The following is a 7,242-nucleotide window of genomic DNA, read 5'->3' on the forward strand; positions in this document are numbered from 1 at the left end:
GTTGATTGGCGTTTGAACAACATCTCTAAGTAGATATATGTGTAGTTTGTGTTAATCTGGGAACAGAGGAAATTCTGACTGAAGATGGCTAAAGGTTAAGATTGTGATTTACAGTCAAAATTATCATTCCAAATCTTATTTCTTTTGTTTCATATAATAAATAATTGAACTGTGACATTCTAACTAAATTTAACTGTAAAAATTCCAAGTTTGCTACATAATTCTATTTATAGACTACCCTTACGATGTCAGAATTGTAAGTCTAAACACCTTGTCAAAAAGTTATATAACAATTTAAACTAAGCAATTTTGATCAACCATATATCATATCTTAAACTAATTACACGTTTTCAAAATATTTATTTTGTTTTACGCAGTTTTTGTTGTCCTTAGCCACATGCTTTGTGGAATGACGATCACATTGTAAGCTCAGTTGATGAAAGCATTAGATATGTCAGTGGTTAATTACAAATCCATTTATTTGTAATAAGGTGTGAAATTCACCTATCATTCTTTAAAGGCAGTTGTGTATACCCCGTTTACAGATGGCTTCTACCGTTTACCCGTGTCATTGTCTTAAATCATTAAATGTCTTTCTCTTTTTGTCTTTCTTGGAAAGTCAATATGTTTTAACCCTGTGATTTTATAGTGCGCAAGATTACACCAATAAAATAGATCAATTTTTTGCAAAAGGTTTTTTTTTTATTAAAACTAACATAATAGAGGATAAAAGTTTTATATCCTGATGGATTACCAACAATATCATCAAATCAACTCTAACAAATGTTATGGATTATGTTGAATAGATTAAGACTAATAAAATAAGTGTCATGTTGTGAATGGTTGTGAAATAACTTTTAATAGCTTCTTATTAGTAAGTTGCAAGAACTTGTGTTCGAACCCTTTGCATATTATATATACAACGCCATACAAGGCCAAAAAAACTTCAGAATACATTTTTCATCTTCTGCAGAGTTGATGTTTTTTGTAGGGAAAAATATAAATCTTACTAAGTTACTGATATCCAAGGCGACTGCACTTAAGTTCATGCCCTTGGTATTGAAGATCAGAGGGCGTATTGTTATTGTCCTCTCTGTTGCATATATTCTCTCTAATACCTTTTTTCTTTTCAATTCAAATAAAACTAAATGTAAGACTTTACTATTGAAATATATAACCGGCCCCTCAGGCTTTGATCAGAGAGTCAGTGAAGACTTTTATGAACATGTTCTCAACAAAAAAATCTTCTAAAACAAAGGAGTTTTCATCAGCGTCGCTTTTTAAAAATCATTTTCTATGGTTTTACAGCACTGTAATTGCACTATTAGCTTTATTGTAATGTGAAAGCTTATATAATTTCATTTTTAATTTTTACTTAAGTTGCCAACTATACAAGAAATACGTACATATATATATAAAATACGTAGTTTTTGTAATAATCTAACCTAACTTAAAACCATTTATATTTAACAAGTGTGACATTTTGTACAAATAACGAAACCTTTTCTGTCATTGAATGATTAATTAGTAATTGGAAATTACGTTGACTGCCGTCATTTATTTTATCTTAATTTGTGGGACTTTAATATTTATATTTTTATTAATGCATATATTTTCTGTTGCCTTTTTCACCATGAAAATAATTATAGACTAAAAATTCATCGGAAAAATTTTCTGATATTATTTTATTCTACATAGAAAGTCATTCCCTGTGCCCATTAAGCATCGTATTATGTACATAAAATGTAAAAAAAAATCGGTAGACTTATTTTGATATGGTGTTTCAAACTTTAGAATTATTTATAACGAATGTTACTTTCATATTTACAAACTTTATGTGTTGTCGTCATACATCATTTATCTTTTTGGTGAAACATAAACTTTTGTTGACTTTTTGTAAACAATATTGAACCAGGAATTATGATTGTGTCACAGTAATATTTTAAGATTTTACATTTCAAAGCAATGTTTTGTTTGTTTCATATCAATGTTATTCAGATCTGCATTTTATAGTCATTTTTAGTCTTTAAAAAATTAAGCTAAAATTATTTGTTCATTTACATATAAGGATTTTAAATTTGAACACACCGTTGATCACGAAAAGGTATTTTCAACAAAAACATAATGATGTTTGTAAGCAAAGAGGGGCCATTTAATGCGTCGGTGTTTTGATTTGATTTACTTTTATTAACTAGAAAAAATGTGATATACATAGTGTGCATGGTCAAATGTATTTCATACACGAAACAACTACATTATAGGACATATTTTCATTTTATGTGGGAACATATACAAACACTCGTGGTGGTTTTGGAGTGATTTCCTTATTTTGTAATTAAAAATTAAATAATTTTAAAGGAAATAACACTATGAATAAAACGCAATATAAATCTTGAATATAGAGGCTTGAAAATTTGAGGAGAATTATATCCATGCGTATTTCTTTTATTTGGTCTATACTTTTGTGAAAGTGCTGTTTGATTCTCTTGGAATCGTTAATTTCAAACTTTGTGTAATAAAAAATCCAAAAATAATATCTTTACCACTTGCTTTATCTTCGACAATTTGTACAACCCATTTTCATGACACGCTTTCAGCCATCTTAATGCAGATTTTAACATTATTTTTTTTAAATTAATAAAGATGTAAGACACACTAGGTTTTTTAAAATAAAAAACAAACTAATCAAAAAAAGGGAATAAACAAATAAAAAAATAAAGGAATTTCAAAGACTTGAAATGTCTTGTCATACTTTTTGTAAATTAGTTGTTAACTGGCGTATTTTTCTCTAGAAGTTTATATTTATTTCTGTTGTACTAAAATATAGAAGTTGAAACAATTTTTTCTCCCTACAATTTGTAGAAAATGTAGAAAACCTTTGAAAAATGTAATCAAATAATTTTGTTCCACCATATAATGAGTGAATTAGGTAATGTGTTTTAAAAATAATGAAAGTCTTTATTGAGAAAGCTCTGTAAAAAGCTTAGCAAATTTCTTCTGAGAGGATTGCCCTTGGTATTTAAAGTTAAAGCATATTTTTGTCCTCTCTGTGTGTATTTTCACTCATACTTTTATTTGCCTAAAAGACCAAAATTTAAGACTATAGTGTTCCAATTTATTCACAATATTTTGCTCAGAGAGATTCTGGTAGGTTTTATTATGAACATGTTCTTTAGAAGATAGTTTGAAAACAAACTTGCTTTTTTATTGGAATTGAATTTTCAAATTCCTTTTTTGAGGGTTTAATTGTTGTGACGAGAAAGCGGTTTTTGTTTGTTTTCGTGGGTTGTTTTTTTTTTTTTTTTGGGGGGGGGGGGTTGTATTTTCTGGTATTTACTAAAGTTGTTCACAACGCAACAAATACCAATGCGCACAAAAGAAATGTTTCATATTTGTATTAACCTTACTCACGGCAACGTAATAATACATTTTCAACAAGTATTTTGTGAAAAAAATGAAAATGTTATCAATTTCATTGTTATTTTTTTAAAAATAACAATACTTAATTAGATTCGATGAGCAAATGAGGAAATTGAAATTTCCCGTCATTGATAATTAACCGAAAAATATAATTACGGTTATTTTTAGTTCCACTGAGCCAAAGACTAAGTATATATGTTGTCTGTCGTTGTTGTTGTCATTGCTTTTGTCTTGATTCTGTAGAACCTGAATTTGAACATTTCTATTAATATTTTCTGTTTCGAAGTAGTTTGATTTCGTTTTATTAAGCATAGCATGTAAATCATTTTTGTGTCCAAGCATCGTATTATATACATGCAATATAAAAGACAAGATGGTAGACCTATTATTCTTTGCACTCTGAAAATATTTATTTTAAATGTTATTTTAATGTTTACAAACCTGATGTGTTGTCTTCATAAATTGATTGTCTTTTGGAGAGGAGAACATTAACATTTGTTAATGAATGGTTTACAATCACATCAAAAGTCTCACCCATTTTTACAATCCTCTCAATGTTATTAATTTGTATAACAAACTCACTAGTTTGGCATAAAATTCACCCACTAAACCCAAGTGATAATTGATAGATTTAATAAATCCCCAAACTGATTTTATAAGCTGGCAAGCTGTAAAGCTCGCTATTTATTGGCAAAGGGATCGATCTTTGTGAAATTCTCTTAATATCTGTAACAGGGGAAGAAACAAATCACAACAACGTTATTTTGGGATTTGTGACTGGAAAAAATGAAATCAACAACATATAAAGATGAACATTGGATGATGCCATCGATTAAATTAAGGATGATTTCTTACCAATATTATCGTCAATAATGTGGTTATTGCAAACACTTAATACATATATAAAACATTGTGAATATTTATTCATACGATATATATTTTTCATTTTATTTATCCAGACATTTGTCAAATACGTACATAATTTATCAAATAAAGTTGCATTTTGATAACTCACAAAAAGGGGTTGTAAACGTTTTTCCTAACTTTATGATTGCAACTTTCTTTGATATTACATGTACATCTACAATGTATTAACATATGCACTATAGACTGAAAATTCTTTCCAAAAGTAATTATGAAATAATGAAAAACTTCTTCTGATATAATACTGTAGATTGGCAAATAATCACGATGATTTTAATTTCAATATGTTTGCGATTCATCATTTTCCCGCAAAATTTAACCCATCGTGAACACTTAGTTCCGAAAAACGTTTTAATGCTTATATTCTGATCAATTTATTTTCTAGCAGCGTTAAATTAAAATCGTGATTGGTATTTAATTAGAAATCGTGAAACTTTAACACCGTGTAATTAAAACGACTTACAGTAGTACACGTCAGATTTGATGAAAAAGGTAGGTGACATGTATTTTATGTGATTAAATTGACATTTCCCTTTCAGTTCATCTGAACAGGTAGTACAAACTTATTCATATTTTTGGAATTTGAAATGACAGTAGTATTTTGAAGTTTTTCATGTTACAGTCTTGCTGTTCATATTAACATTATTCATTTTTGTATTACATGTATATAGTTGATATTAGCATTAAGAATATTTTAGTAAGTAAACTTTTTTCTATTTATACACAAGATTGTTAATTAAAATCTCGCATATTGCGAAAATGCGTTTTTAACATTTAACATGATTTATGAAGTGTGTAAAGAAAAAAGAGGTCACATCGTCGTTGCTTTGATTGATATCATTTCATAGACTAGACAATATGTGATATACATAGAGTGCATGGTCAAACTCATCTAATAAACGAAAAATGACAAACTAATTAAAGGACATATTCTCACTCTACTAGGGAACATATACGAACACTTGTGATGGTTACGGGGTGATTTCCTTGTTTTTAATTTATTGATATATTTCCGCTAAAAATAAGTTTTATAGTTGGCCAAGATACTGTATATACACCACATCTGTTTTTGATAATACATGTTGACTATATTGGACTACATTTTTCATAGTCATTGTAGCTTATGTGTGTAACAAACAATGTTCATCACCGAAATAATCCACATCATGAAGATTTGCAATCCTGTCTGTTTTCTCGTAGGAGCTTTTGTTTTCGCTACAATAATGGTAAAAGTCGTATCTCCAGAACAGCTGTGCATAAGGTAAAAATTCCCAGCTAATTAATTATTTTCACATGTTACCTTATATTGCAATACTTCTTTCGGCAATAAAATCTTTTGGGAAAAGGTGCGCCAAACTGAGTTATTCTTGTTTGAAATAAATATTTCATTTTCTGCTGTAAATTGTTATGCAAAATTTTAAAGGTTTTTTTAGGCCCGGCGACACCCAACTGGATTACACTGACACGCTTCTTTTCACGGTTGGTACTAGTGCATATACAAATATACAGCGTTTTAAACCTGTGTCCAATGGCACCCTATCAAACTTTTGCCTGGAAGTTCAAACATGTTTTACTTTTTCACAAGCAAACATAAATACCCGAGGTGTCATGCGTACTTAACAAGTCCATGTGTCGACACTAAAATGTGTGGAGGGTGGGGGTGGGGGAGGTTGTTTTTCATAAAATAAAAACCGGTCTTAGTAACATCATACAGAATTTTGGCAGAAAATACTTTACTTTGATTAAAAGGACAACCAAGTTTTTTATAGTTACATGAATGATACATTGTATAAAATTTTCATAACTATTCGAGACTTTTTATATAAGTTTCATAGAATCTCGTACATATTTTGTTTTTCAAACTTTTAAGGTTGGACTGAGATTACACCTTACGGGATTTTGTTTAATCTTTAATAGCGCATTTTAGAAGAACTATTTTTTCAAGTCAGTTTTAAAAAGATTGAATTTTGTCTCTTCAATGTTGTGAACACGTTGCAAAACTACAGCTGGATAAAACAAGCCTCAACAAACTTTCCGTTACATTAGACGTATTTGACGAAAACGAATATTGCCATTAGTCCTATGAAGTTTTGCATTGTACTGATCCGTTGCTGTTTTTGTTATAACTTATAAAGTTGGTTCTCGATTTTTATCTCTATTCAGTTATCTTTATCTTTTATTTTGTTGAGGTTTGGGGGTTACAAGATAAAGTGTATTTTCCATTTTAAATGTAACTTTTGATCGTAAGTTTCAATTTTCTTTTATATAGGGAAGTTGAAGATTGTTGCTTGATATGGTCTTCGAACGGCACTGGAATATTTAAAAGTTAGTTCAATCAGAAATATGTGACAAAACTATAATAACCTTTTTATGACGTTTTCTTATGATTATTCAAACAATCACCTGAATTTCTCTTTTAGAATGTTTCAAAGGATATATTGGGAATAAATGCGAATTTACCTGCCCATATCCAGGTTATGGGGAATCTTGCCAGCAAAATTGTAACTGTGAAAAACAGTATTGTAATCACATCACAGGATGTCAAGGTATAAAACAACAATAGAGTATGCACTTTCAATTAGAAAAATTGTTTTCAATTGTAATTAATCAATTAGTAGAAAAAATGAAAACAATATCAATGTTTGTCTTTTTAACCAAAAATTAATATTAAAAAGTTAAAATATTTGAAATTATATAGTTATGTGTCTTTAAAAGCCTTTAAATTATCAACCTAAAAAAGTTGAGAGAAATATGAATAGCCTTCCGTGTGCATGGCGTAACATTGAATATTTCAAATAACTTATATTTTACACTATGTTACAAAGATTAATTAACTTATGAAAAAAACATTTTGTGCTCGGCAGAGCAGGTGCTCGCGAGCGATCTCTAAATTTTGTG

At 29.0% G+C, this 7,242-nt stretch overlaps 1 long non-coding RNA gene across 1 annotated transcript; it reads left to right on the forward strand.

Moving 5' to 3' along the window:
- Window positions 1–4,532: 4,532 nt before the first annotated feature.
- On the forward strand, window positions 4,533–6,884 carry LOC136271145 (uncharacterized). Its single transcript, XR_010708990.1, has 3 exons — window positions 4,533–5,605; window positions 6,614–6,669; window positions 6,765–6,884. It is a non-coding gene; the product is annotated as an uncharacterized lncRNA (long non-coding RNA).
- Window positions 6,885–7,242: the final 358 nt, after the last annotated feature.

Source organism: Magallana gigas, chromosome 9 (assembly GCF_963853765.1).
Source record: "Magallana gigas chromosome 9, xbMagGiga1.1, whole genome shotgun sequence".
NCBI classification, from domain to species: domain Eukaryota; kingdom Metazoa; phylum Mollusca; class Bivalvia; order Ostreida; family Ostreidae; genus Magallana; species Magallana gigas.